This window comes from Bufo bufo, chromosome 1 (genome assembly GCF_905171765.1).
Source record: "Bufo bufo chromosome 1, aBufBuf1.1, whole genome shotgun sequence".
Classification (NCBI taxonomy): Eukaryota; Metazoa; Chordata; class Amphibia; order Anura; family Bufonidae; genus Bufo; species Bufo bufo.
This window is the reverse complement of record NC_053389.1, coordinates 632068745-632083252: the sequence shown is the minus strand read 5'-3', so window position 1 is coordinate 632083252 and position 14508 is coordinate 632068745.

Here is a 14508-nt window from a genome sequence, read left to right as displayed (position 1 = left end):
TTGTTGATCACACCGCCCACATCCTACCCTCAACACGCCCATTTTGTAAACCTGGCAAAGGTGGTTTAAAACGCCAGCTGCAGTTATAATAGTTGAAGTAGCAAAAGTTATGAAGTTGGAGTTTTGCAACTTTTTAAAGTCAAAACATGTCATGGGGGAACGATGAATTTTCCCCACAGTGCTGCGCTTTTGTGCTAAAAACTTCCACTTTAGTCTTCTCTGTCCATTAAACAAGAAGTCTTGGGCGAATCTGAAACAGAATACAATGTTGTTGTTTTTTTTTGGACAGCAGCGGCTTCCAACTTGGTTTCCTTCCATAAACTCCATTATTGGTCATTGTTTTTCTGATAGTGGTCACATGAACAGGGTTTTTTTTTGCAGTTTGAAGAGTCTTCTGTAAGTCTTTTGCTGTTACCCATGGGTTGGGAGAAGAGGTGAGGATGGGAGGAGTGGTGGTGGCTAATATGGTGGTAGTAGTACACACAGTTCACAGACGCCAACAGAAATAACCAGGCCCGTTAGTTTCAATAAATAAAGTCTTTCTTTACTGGATTGATGTTAGATGTAGTAATACATATAGCAGCAAAGGACACAGTTCCAGAGTATCTCACAGAGATTACTTTTTCCAGTAGCTGTGTATAGGCAGCAACAATGATGATAGTTGTAGTACTCCCTGTCTCTCTTTAAAGACACATTGCAGTCTCCAAACTATCAAAATAGAAGTTATCACAGCACTCAACACCTTTTGTCAATTATTTCTAAAAAACACTAGCGCTTATACAACTCATCCTAATTCCTATACTTTCGCTGCGGTACCACAGATTACCGCTTCTGCTGCTATATTAAGTAACCATAAAATTCTGTATAGGGTTCCGCACGATGCTACACCTATCTCCACTGATGTATCGACTGTGAGAAGTGTTGTGCTCATACACAGCTTTTTGCAATTACATAAAATACCTTGCTCCGCTTTGCTGCTCATATATATCATGCTAATTTTCTTCTCTAAAATGTCGGTACTTGTCTCGGGGTATGATAGGTGTGCTCTGGTTTTCAGAGTGTGCCCCGGCCTGTGGCTCAACTCCTTTCCTATTTCAGATGTTCACGCTCACATGGAACGCTAAGTGACGTCACTTAGTGAACTACGGGTGACTCAGAGTGTCAAATCCAACGCTTTTCAGATAGAACGCTATCCTTCGTCAGGTCGCATTTTATTAATAATCAATGCAGAAATCCAAGAAATTTCACAGGGGTCACTTACCTTTTCTTTCAACTGTAGCATAAAACAGTAGCATTTCTGTCTAAGGTATAGTCCAGAGAACACTGTGAGGAATAGCCATCCAAGTAAAGATCATCATCATTCAAAGTGCTTGGGACCTACAATAATTGTTTTAGAATGTGAGTTCTGTAATATCTAAAAAAATATATAGATTTTTTTTGCAAGATACAGGGAAAGATATAGAAAGAACCTACATATAGTGGATGAAAGAACCAACCTATATATAATGTACATTATCAAAATGTATGTTTGGCAAGGAGTACAGAATAGGAGTATTTTACCCACTGGGGCACTTTTATGAAGACTGTCATATCACTGAGCCAGTCTGAAGAGCTATTGAGCCATATTTCTTATTACCTCATGCCTGTTGAAAATACATGGAAGCTAGTGAAGAACGCCAGAAGGGTCATGACACATGATCAGAAGACTCAGTGAGAATCATAGGGGGGAATTTATCATGAGGAGAACATTTTAAGACAGTTTTACTTGAGTCTATGTTGGTGTACTTTATCACACATTTATCAAATTTCACATGTTTGATAAATTTGTCTCATCCTTAAACATAGCACTTCTGTCTAGAAAAGCTACTCCAGTTTTCCTACTCCACCGTCCTTCCTACTGGAGTGAGATAAATTATTAACTAACCACACCTACTTTTCCACCCATATTTTAAAATTGGAGGGAGTGGTCTAAAAATTTTAAAAGTTGCCAAAGCCTCATTTTGCTACTTTATGAAGTTGTGGAGTAAAGACATGATAAATCAGAAACATATTATGCTTGCGTAAAAAATGACTGTGGCTGGCTAAATATATGGGTGAAGAGGAGTGTTAGTAACTCATTGTTTGGAGGGGCAGGTTTATAATGTACATGGGACATTACATGTGTATGTGTCTGCCAACCATTTGGTGTATGGGACTGACATTTTAGGGTCCATTGTACACAGTGACTGTGGTGCCACTGGATATGGGGTCCCTGTAGCCGGCATTGTATATTGACAACATGTGGATGGCATCCTATAGTTTTTATCATACATGCGGCATGTGGCTAACACTTTGTACTGGGAGAATGTATATAACATTGTATATAAGAATTTGTATAAGAGTATGTGCATTCTATTGGCTTATGTGAAGGTAGCTTCATACAGTGTTGACATTTTGATCCTTCAGTCAGCAGTATCCTGACATATACAGTACTGTGCAGAAGTTATAGGCAGGTATGGGAAGTGCTGCAATGTAAGAATGCTTTCAAAAATAAAAGTGTTAATAGTTTTATCAATTAACAAAATGCAAAGTGAAAGGACAAAAGATAAATCTAAATCAAATCAATATTTGGTATAACCTATTATTGCTAAACACCAGAAGATATATACCTACCTTATTTATCTAAATCTTTATGTAGTAGACCACGTGCTCCATCCTGGAATACAAGTCTGCAGTAGCGGACATACATATTGTGCTCCAATGTGGAACGCACAGAGATCCCAATGAATGTAATCAAAGTTCAATTGACCCCATAAGGACATACAATTAAGGGACCAATCATCACTGAACATATACATAAAAACATTTCCATTACCCTTATAAATATCCAAGATATATCAAGTGCATATAAAATAGTAAAAAAAAATATATAGATAAACAGCTATAAAATATTTACTAGACATGTTTTATATAAATGAACAAGTATAAAATACAAAGTGCATAGTGGTAGTGAAAAGTGCTTGTGAACGTGCAAAGTGCAGAAACAGTGCAAGAAAGAAAACAACCAATATAAATGTATTCTGATCCTACAAAAATCAACTAATTATAAAATATAAATAGTGATAATATACACCTCACAAAATATCCAATGATTGATAAAAAAAAAAAAAAAATAATACTCAATTCATATTAAAGGGCACATCGTTTTTAAACTGGCTGACTTTAGACATATGATGATATCAGCTCAAGCTAAAAATTTGCCTCCGTTTTTGTGCAAAGTGAACTATTTTATGCAAGTCTCCAAAGCCCATCACTATAATGTTGCTAATATATATATATATATATATATATATATATATATATACACTGCTCAAAAAAATTAAGGGAACACAAAAAGAACACATCCTAGATCTGAGTTAATTAAATATTCTTCTGAAATACTTTGTTCTTTACATAGTTGAATGTGCTGACAACAAAATCACACAAAAAAAAAATATGGAAATCAAATTTTTCATCCCATGGAGGTCTGGATTTGGAGTCACACTCAAAATTAAAGTGGAAAAACACACTACAGGCTGATCCAACTTTGATGTAATGTCCTTAAAACAAGTCAAAATGAGGCTCAGTAGTGTGTGTGGCCTCCACGTGCCTGTATGACCTCCCTACAATGCCTGTGCATGCTCCTGATGAGGTGGCAGACGGTCTCCTGAGGGATCTCCTCCCAGACCTGGACTAAAGCATCTGCCAACTCCTGGACAGTCTGTGGTGCAACCTGACGTTGGTGGATAGAGCGAGACATGATGTCCCAGATGTGCTCAATTGGATTCCGGTCTGGGGAATGGCTGGACCAGTCCATAGCATCAATGCCTTTGTCTTGCAGGAACTGCTGACACACTCCAGCCACATGAGGTCTAGCATTGTCTTGCATTAGGAGGAACCCAGGGCCAACCGCACCAGCATATGGTCTCACAAGGGGTCTGTGGATCTCATCTCTGTACCTAATGGCAGTCAGGCTACCTCTGGCGAGCCCATGGAGGGCTGTGCGGCCCTCCAAAGAAATGCCACCCCACACCATTACAGACCCAATGCCATGCTGGAGGATGTTGCAGGCAGCAGAACGTTCTCCACGGCGTCTCCAGACTCTGTCACGTCTGTCACATGTGCTCAGTGTGAACCTGCTTTCATCTGTGAAGAGCACAGGGCACCAGTTGCGAATTTGCCAATCTTGGTGTTCTCTGGCAAATGCCAAACGTCATGCACGGTGTTGGGCTGTAAGCACAACCCCCACCTGTGGACATCGGGCCCTCATATCACCCTCATGGAGTCTGTTTCTGACCGTTTGAGCAGACACATGCACATTTGTGGCCTGCTGGAGGTCATTTTGCAGGGCTCTGGCAGTGCTCCTCCTGTTCCTCCTTGCACAAAGGCGGAGGTAGCGGTCCTGCTGCTGGGTTGTTGCCCTTCTACGGCCTCCTCCACGTCTCCTGATGTACTGGCCTGTCTCCTGGTAGCGCCTCCATGCTCTGGACACTACGCTGACAGACACAGCAAACCTTCTTGCAACAGCTCGCATTGATGTGCCATCCTGGATAAGCTGCACTACCTGAGCCACTTGTGTGGGTTGTAGACTCCGTCTCATGCTACCACTAGAGTGAAAGCACCGCCAGCATTCAAAAGTGACCAAAACATCAGCCAGGAAGCATAGGAACTGAGAAGTGGTCTGTGGTTACCACCTTCAGAACCACTCCTTTATTGGGGGTGTCTTGCTAATTGCCTATAATTCCCACCTGTTGTCTATCCCATTTGCACAACAGCATGTGAAATTGATTGTCACTCAGCGTTGCTTCCTAAGTGGACAGTTTGATTTCACAGAAGTGTGATTGACTTGGAGTTACATTGTGTTGTTTAAGTGTTCCCTTTATTTTTTTTGAGCAGTGTGTATATATATATATATATATATATATATATATATATAAACATAATAATTTTAGTTTAATTAGTGACAATTCATACTTAACAAAATCTCAAATGAGTGACTTGCATAAAATATAAAAATAAATAAATATTTAATTCATATAACAATTATTAAGTTAGATCCCCAATTGTATCCTAATTACATATAATACATAGGAAAAGAATATGAATACATGAACAAGGCCCTATAGGATCCTTAAACGGTCCTTCAACTACACAGGTGATGCTGTCTTCCACTGTCATCTCTCCATGTCCATGTCTTAACATAACATCTGTTATCTATATCAAAACAGATAAACAAACAACTACTATTAAAGTCATAAACTGCAACTAAAAAAACAACAACGATGTTACACATTTCATAAGAAAAGAACATACCAAATGTTTTTGGTGTCACCCTTCTTTGAGCTTTCTTGCAATTAAAACATCTGGAAACTTGAAGGATTCGGTCGATCCCTTTCACTCTCAGTAGAGAACTTTCAGATTAATGTACAAATTTAAAATGCCTTCATATGGTCTTCAATTTGGTCATGTCATCTATTTTTTTCGAGCTGAATCCCAAGTATGTGTTCCCTTATCCTACATATCAATTTGTGTGATGTAAGTCCAATGTATAACAGTCCACACGGACAGCTAGTACAATATATAACTCCAGATGTCTTACAAGTAATTGAGTGTGCTACTTTGTACTCTTTAGTATTTGAACATAGTGAACATAGAAGCTTTTTCCACGTTCGGGCAGGTTATGCAATCACCACATGGTCTACTTTTTCCAAATAAACCCTGAAGGGACCAAAAGATCTTTCACATTTTATTAGCTCACAAAATTCACCATTCAAATCAGACATGGAAAGGCAATATTGTGTTGCTTGTAAGCCATCTGTACTGTTGCCATTAACATATCTTCATCTAATTGGATATTGTCAATTTCCTTCAATATATCTCCAGTATCTAAGATATGAGGGCAGTGTTTCAACTAAAGGTCTCAAAATACCATCACTTAGTTTGCAAATTGTTCCACACAACTTCCTGTGCTTGAAACGATTGGGCCACATGCAGGTTGCTTCAAATTTTTCTTTGACCTTAGGTAGCACAAAAAGTCAACACTTTTTGGTTCCTCAGTCCAAAGATAACCCTTTTTTGGGTTATCTACTTTACCATCTCAAGTGAGTATAGTTCTCAACATGATTTTATAATTTGATAATGGATTAAATGTAATTCTCATATAATAATTCCCATCTCGTATTTGTCTCATAGCTTCTTTTTCATATAAAGTTTTAGGCCACATCACTGCATTCCCTCCTTTGATGGTTTAATAACTATCTTGGAGATTTTACTCAGTTGTTTAATAGCAATCTTTGTTTGAATTCCATGTTAACCAGTTTCACAAATCATTCAGTGTTTGGATACATAGATAATGGAGGGAACTTTTTTGAACTTGGGATAATGGAAGAAGGAAACTTGCTTATAGTTGCATATGTTGCCCATATAATGTATGTCACAGTGCATATTTTTGAGGGATTCCTCTGCATAGAAAGAGTACAGTGAAACCCATCCTAAATACCACTTGTTTGAGAAGAGTACACCCATATCTAGGACCAAATCTCCTGTGACATCTTTTTTGCTTCCACCATATAATATGCATATTTGTTATCTTCCTTAAAAGGACCAACCCTCCAGAAGACCACTTTTCAATGTCATTTTTGGAGGTTGTCTCAAAAAGTTTTTACTATATATTGATGACATTCCCCCCCTTTCCCCCAACAGATGCCAAAAGGGTAGAAATATGATGAACACTACTTTATATGTACCAATCTGCCTGAAGAGCTGTGAATTACATTCTGGTGTCTGGAGTCAGTCTACCACCTCACCCCTCTCTCTCCCTATTTCTTCCTCTCTCTCTTCCTACCCTATCCCTCTCTCTCATTCTCTGTCTCACTCTCTCTCTTTCTCTCACTCTTACCCTCTCGCTCTCTCTCCCTTTATCTCTCTCCAACTCTTTTTCTTTCTCTCACTCTCTCTCTTCCTCTGTCATCTACTTGCTCACTCTTTCTTCTTCTCTCTCCTGTTCTCTCTTTCCCTCACTCCCTCCACCTCTCCCCCTTCTCATTCTCTCTCTTTCACTCTCCGGAATTTATTCACATTAATTCTGATTCTGCAGAACACAAACTTTTTTTTTGAATAATTTTGGTCTAATTTTCATTCTCTAGTTGCAACTCTTGGCATATAGTTAGTCAGAAATGAAAAAAATAAAAAATAAAAAATCATCATCATGTCCTCAAGGGGTTAATTTGTACAGGCCTTTATCACTAGCAGTTATACAAGCAGATAAATGCTTCCTCAGTGTCCGTTCCCGCAGAGTGCACAGATGGCTGTGGATTTCTGATATTTCATTGTTCTAAGCCCTGTGAAATGAGAATTAACGGTTATCATAATGAATGCAAAAATTGATTTCATCAAGTATTTAATTACAGAACTGATATTCATTTGATGCATCATAGTGGGTTCACATGAGTTCAAGAGACAATATGGTGCAGGCAGTTGGCCAGACAGCAACGATGGAGGAAGTTTAGAACAACCAATCATAACAAAAGTGGTAGAGGTAGACTCGAGCCAAAATATAAATCCATGAGTTCATACTTGGACCATTTGTCCCTTACTTTATGTGATTTTGCAGCCATAAGGTAATAAAAGAAAAATGAAATGTTTTATTACTATATCTAATCAAATTAAGTATTTTATTGTGGAGCAGGACCAGGGTATGGACACATGGTCAGGTTTCTTGATGCAGTTTTGGAAGCCAAAACCAGAAGTGAATTCAAAAGAGGAGACGTCTTATCTTTTATACTTTCTCTCTCGATTTTTGCTTCCAAAACCGGAAACCTGACAGTGTGGCCATACATGTTTTAATTTTTTTAAAGATTTTTCAAATTATTGTTTTTTAGTGCATAATATGTATTCTGGTCAGAGCCGGCAGCAGGTTTACACGGGTCCTAGGGCAATAGTCCACATTATGCAATAAATTTACTTTAATTCTGCAGCAGGATCTGTGTATGTTTTATGTGGATTTTGCTACAGATTTATTCCGGTTCATTGAATGAGTGAAATTTGTAGTAAAGATCAGCTCCACTTCTGGAAAATAATGGGCATGCTGCACATTTGAAAATCTGTAGCATGCTTAGTTTTTTTCTGCATGAGTTTGTTTTCTGTTAACTGTAGATGGAGTTTTAATCTAAGTGTAACTATGAATTCCCCATTATGTCTCAACTCAACTTACATAATAATAATGTCAATAGTTTTTGCAGAATTTTTTTATGGGTGTACGTTTGTTTGCTAAAAAAATACATAAATATATTTTCCATTTGGTTTTACCAAAGAATGCAACATGTGATATAGATAGCTGTATGCTTCAAAGTTTAGATTTCAGCATTTTAATTGCCAGAAACTCTTGGTGCTTGATTAAGAATTCTTTTTGCCTTCCTCCATTATTAGCCATAACAGCCGACATTTTTTACAGCTGTATGAGGTCTTTAAAAAAAACAAAAAAAAAACAAGCTGTAGATTTGCGTATGCCACTTTGGCATACACAAAAGTAAGTGTTTAATTCATATTATCTTTTATTCTGAGTTTAATGCAGAAAAAAAAGCATTTTAAACATTTATTTTCAGCATTTACTGATCACCATAAATGATGTGATTACTACACTGTACAGATTGTTACTGTTACAGGGATATCACATATGTTCTTTACTGTTTGTGATGTTAAAAGGGATTCTGTGAGATAGTTTTAGCATATAGAGCCCTTTACGTGTGCTGATAGATCTGCTAGCATGTCCGTAATAAACATGTGCCATAGCTTTCTTTTGTTTAGTTAAAAAAACTATTTTAGGTCAGTAAGGAGCCCAAGGGGCTGTTACCAGAGTTTCAGGAGCCCAGCACCGCCCATTGTGAAGGAGCCCTGCCCATGTGCTGGTATCAGCCTCAGGTTGCGAACTGCGCATGCGCTAGCTTTCCTGCGCAAGATTATGGCGCCTCAACTGTGTGACGTCGGGGGAGTAGGGAGGGGAGTTAGAGGATTCGGGGCGGTACTGGGCCTTGTTTTTCTAACTAATCAAAAGCATGCCTAGCTATGGCACATGTAGATTATGGACATGCTAGTGGAGATCTAGCAGCACATGTAAAGGGCTCTATAAGCTAAAACTAGCTGACAGAATCCCCTTAATGAAAGGGGTTGACCCAAAAAGCACATCAATCACCAACACACATGATAAATGTATGAATGCTGGTGGTTCGAGCGATCATGAGAATGGGGGTCTCAGTTCTTTGTGTAAATGGTAAATGTTGTGATGATGTGGATTAGATCTCACAGTCGTATGTGGCTCTTCAATCTAGGGTGGTGGAAGGAAACAGTGGGGCACAGATGTAATTTCAACAATGTGTTTCTGCTGGTTTTCTGTGGGGCAACAAGCTCAGTGGGTACAACAGTCTAAAGTCACCCTGGGGGAAAACTAAACGTGGCCCTACTTTGAAGGCAAAATTGACAGAAGGTGGAGTCAACACAAGTAGGCAGAGTCAGCAATACGGTAGTGCAGCACAATATACTGCCCCAGCAGAACCAAATACCACAGTGCAACACAATATACTGCCACAGCAGAACCAAATACCACAGTATAGTGCTAAATACTGCCTCAGTAGAACCAAATACCACAGTGTGGCACAAAAGGCTGGCCTAGCAGAACTAAAAAACACAATGCAGCACAAAATACTGCGCCAGTAGAACTAGATACCACACCACAGCACAAAATACTGCCCCAGCAAAACCAAATTCCACAGTGCAGCACAAAATACTACCCCGCAAAACCAAATACCACAGTGCAGAACAAAATACTGCCCCGGCAGAACCAAATACTACAGCGTGGCACAAAATACAGGCCCAGCAGAACTAAATAACAATGCAGCACAAAATACTGCCCTAGCAGAACTAGATACCATAGTGCAGAACAAAATACTGCCCCAGCAGCACAAAATATCTTCTGACGAGCCACCCTTCAGTGGTGGCCAGCACCAGTTGCCACGTTCTTCTCCTCCAGTTGTCTAAAATTGAGATATAGAGGAGGATACTGAGGAGATAAGAAGCAGTCCACAGCACTAAGCCAGCCCTACCTTCAGCATGCTACCTGGTCTTTCAGGACTACCAAACATACAGGAGAATACCGCAGTACATCAAGTAATAGGTATCTCTATCTCCTCTAATGTAGACATTCTCTTTCCTCATCTTCTTCATTTGGCTCTGACCACCATGATTTCTTTCAGTCAAGACTCATCTCTGCAAATGACGTAGGTTCCTCAGTTTTTCATCATCCTCCCCACTTCTCAACACAAACCCCCATCCTGGTGACCCAATAGTGTCACCCTACTGCCACCTCCTATACTGGGTCCGCTGTGCTCCCCAATGCCCCTAAATACTATTCTGCAGACACAACAGTGCCTCCAGCAGTAGTAATACCCCATTAATAATATGCTCCTCCAGATTGGCTCCAGTAGGAATAAAGGCTTCAGTAGTTCCCCCAGTTATAAATCCCCTAATAGTGCCCCCAGTAGTAATAAAGCTCTGTATAGAGTCGCCACTAGTAACCCCCTATAGTGGCCCCAGAACTAAAAATGCTCCTATAGTGGCACCATACATAATAATGCCCCCAGTAATAATTCTCTTATAGTGCTCCCAGCATTAGTAATAGTAATGTCCCTATAGTGCCTCAAGCACTAATAATGCCCCCATAGTTCCCCCTGCTTCTTGTGTTATTTATTGTCCTCAGTATAATAATGTCCTCTATAGCACCTACAGCATTAATAATGTACCAATTTTTGTGCCTCCAGTAATAATAATACCCACTATAATCCCCCCAGTATTAATAATACCTTTATACTGCCACTAGCAGTAATAGTGCCCCATAGTGTTCCCAGTAATGTGCCCTATAGTGCCCCAGAAATGCCTCCTATGGTGCCCCCAGTGGTGAGGAACTCTGGACTCGTAATCAGAGGGGATCCCATTGGTCAGAGGCTAAGCAATCATACATTTTTTTGCTTATCCTGTGTATAAGTGATAAATGTTTTTTATGGGCTAAGTCCTGTTATAAAATGAGTTAAAGTGTATTTATTGTAATTATTATAATTCTGCCTGTCTAACTAAGTTGTTAGTTGAAGAAAATCCTCTCATATTTGTGCCTCGTGTTTGTGCCTTTCTGAATTTAAAACCCGGCAGTGATGAGATTCAAGAAGAAGTTAAATATATTTACAGTAATCCCTCAAGATACAATGGCCTTTAGGATACAATATTTTCAACATGCAAGGGCCTTTTCTGGGCTATCGTAAGTTGAAACTAGACTCAACATACAATGTCTCAGACTCAGATCCAAACACTTCTCTGGTAAAATAGTTGCATTAGTTACTAGTTAGCAGCAGGGCCGGATTAACATAGGGGCGGATGGAGCTGCAGCTCCAGGCCCCTGCGTGAAAATAGGCCCAGCACATCAGGCAGCAGCCCGCAATTGCCCCCCTCCCCGAGCTGTTGGCGCGGCCGGCCAGGCCCTGGACCCTGCTAAAAGCTTAAATTAGGGGGCGGCATGCGCGTGACGGCACAGGGAGTTGAGCGCTTCCATTGTGGAAGCGCTCATCTCCATCTGTATCGCGGCGGGGTAAGGGAGAGGCGTGTCCCTCCCCTGTGTCTCTGATAGGCTGCAGGCACTATGCCGGCAGCCTATCAGAGGCTGGCGCAGGTGGCGGAATGACGACATTGCGCCGCCTAAGCCGTACAGCGCGGGACACAGGCCGGAAGAGGCCTGCATCGCATCGCTGACATGTATAATACTTTTAGGAAAAGTCTTTTACTGGCACATGATGGGGGGGCGCCTCTTTTTACTGGCACATGATGGGGCATGGGGGGGGCCCTCTTGTTACTGGCACATGATGGAGGGGGCCCTCCTGTTACTGGCACATGATGGGGCATGGGGGCTCTTGTTACTGGCACATTATGGGGCATAGGGGGGGCCCTCTTGTTACTGGCACATGATGGGGGCCCTCCTGTTACTGGCACATGATGGGGCATGGGGGGGGGCTCTTGATACTAGCACATGATGGGGCATAGGGGGGGACCTCTTGTTACTGGCACATGATGGGGGGCTCTTGTTACTGGCACATGATGGGGGGGGCCCCTCCTGTTACTGGCACATGATGGGGCATGGGGGGGCCTCTTGTTACTGGCACATGATGGGGCATAGGGGGGCCCTCTAGTTACTGGCACATGATGGGGGGGCCCTCCTGTTACTGGCACATGATGGGGCATGGGGGGTCCTCTTGTTACTGGCACATGATGGGGCATGGGGGGCCCTCTTGTTACTGGCACATGATGTGGGGCCCTCTTATTACTGGCACATGATGGGGCATAGGGGGGCTCCTGTTACTAGCACATGATGGGGGGCCCTCTTGTTACTGACACATGATGGGGGGGGCACTCCTGTTACTGGCACATGATGGGGCATAGGGGGGACTCTTGTTACTGGCACATGATGGGGAATAGGGGGGCCCTCTAGTTACTGGCACATGATGGGGGGCCCTCCTGTTACTGGCACATGATGGGGGGGCATCTATGGGGGCACATTTTACTGGCATATTATTGGGGGGCATCTATTGGGCACTTATTACTGGCACATTATGGGGGCACTTTTTACTGGCACATTCTTGATGGGCACCATAGGCGCATCTACTGGGGCCACAAAGAAGAGGTATTTTATATGGGGGGCTCTGTACAGTAGCATTTTATACTGGGGCACATTATGGTGGGTACTGTTGGGGAGAGGAGTACTATGGGGTCATCTACGGGGACTAAGAAGGGGTATTTTATGCTTGAAAATTATGGGGGACATTGAGGGTATCTACTGGGGCATTTTATACTGGTAAATTATGGGGGGCACTAGGAGGAAGGAGGAGAGGAGCACTATGGGGCATTTACTGGGGGCACTATATAGGGGTATTTTATACTGGCACATTATGGGGGCACTATTGGGACATTAGCTCAACTGGGAGCATTACAAGGGGGTATTTTTTGCACTGTCACATTATAAGGAGAATTATTTCTATTGGGGGGGGGGGGGGGGGGGGCATTATGGTGGGCTTTATTACTCCCCCATCGTATGAGCTCCCTAGTAGCAACACCAGCCTCTCCCTGCTCTGCGACCCCACTGCCCCTTCTCCAAATCCTTATGAAATCTTTCTCATTAGGATAAAACACAACATCTGCTCCACCGAGCCCCCGGCTAAAGTGTTGAAGTGGTGTCTGAGATCCCCAAGGGCCAAGCCAAGTAATTGTAAGTTTTCATGTGAAATATGTTTGTTATACACATATAGCATACACTGTACCACACAATATACAGTATACCTCTACACTGTGTAGTCTGTTCGATAAGCACCATTGTTTTGTGGCGACGGACAGAAAATAATCTGGAAGTGCCCCTCCCGAGACCAGGCTCTGGATCCGCCATTGCCTCTGCCTCGCTGAAGTCGCCTGGCGGCTGCCCCGCAGCCCAGTTAGGAGGACCAGGCCGACTCTCAGATGATGACAGGGCTGGCGCCGCAAGGAGTAATCTCCCAGGCCGGGCCTTTACAGAACTCACCAGGACAGTGACAGGTCAGACTTCTCCCCTGGGTCCTGGGCCCTGACGTAAAGTGGCACATGATGGTGGGCCCTCTTGTTACTGGAACATGATGGGGGCCCTCCTGTTACTGGCACATGATGGGGCATAGGAGGGGCCCTCTTGTTACTGGCACATGATGGGGGGGCCCTTATGTTACTGGCACATGATGGGGGCCCTTCTATTACTGGCACATGATGGGGCATAGGGGGGGCTCTTGTTACTGACACATGATGGGGGGGCACTCCTGTTACTGCATTTTCATTTTCTATAAAAAAAATAAAAAAAGGCCCATTAAGATCTTCAGCTCCAGGCCCATCATGCTCTTAATCCGGCCCTGGTTAGCAGCTATTCCTGACTGTTATATGTAAAGATTTGTTTTACCTATCTTAGTTATCTGCTTATTTTCCTTAAATCTTCATTTTCTCTTATCTTGGATGACATTTTATGGCTTTGGAACCGATTACTCAACTTACAATGGTTTCAACATACAATGGTTGTCCTGGAACTAATTAATATTGTAACATGAGGGACCACTGCATGCCTCCTACTGCACCCTCAGATTGCAGTGAGGGTTCCCTGACCTTGGAAAATGTACATTGGATATGACTTAGAAAAAAGTTCAGTTTAGTTTTCCCTGTATTTTTAACTGCGTCAAAGCAACTAAACAGGGCACCCGAATGCAGAAAATAACAATGGACACTTTTCTCTCCAGTGGTTCCTGGCATCTGTAACTTTATCATTGTGTATGTTGCTGTTGAGAATATGGAAATATGGATTCATTGCATGTCTCCTGACAGCTGAAATACCACAAATTCCTAGATCAAAGAGATTACAACCCTTATGGCTTTTTCTTGGTACAGTACTTT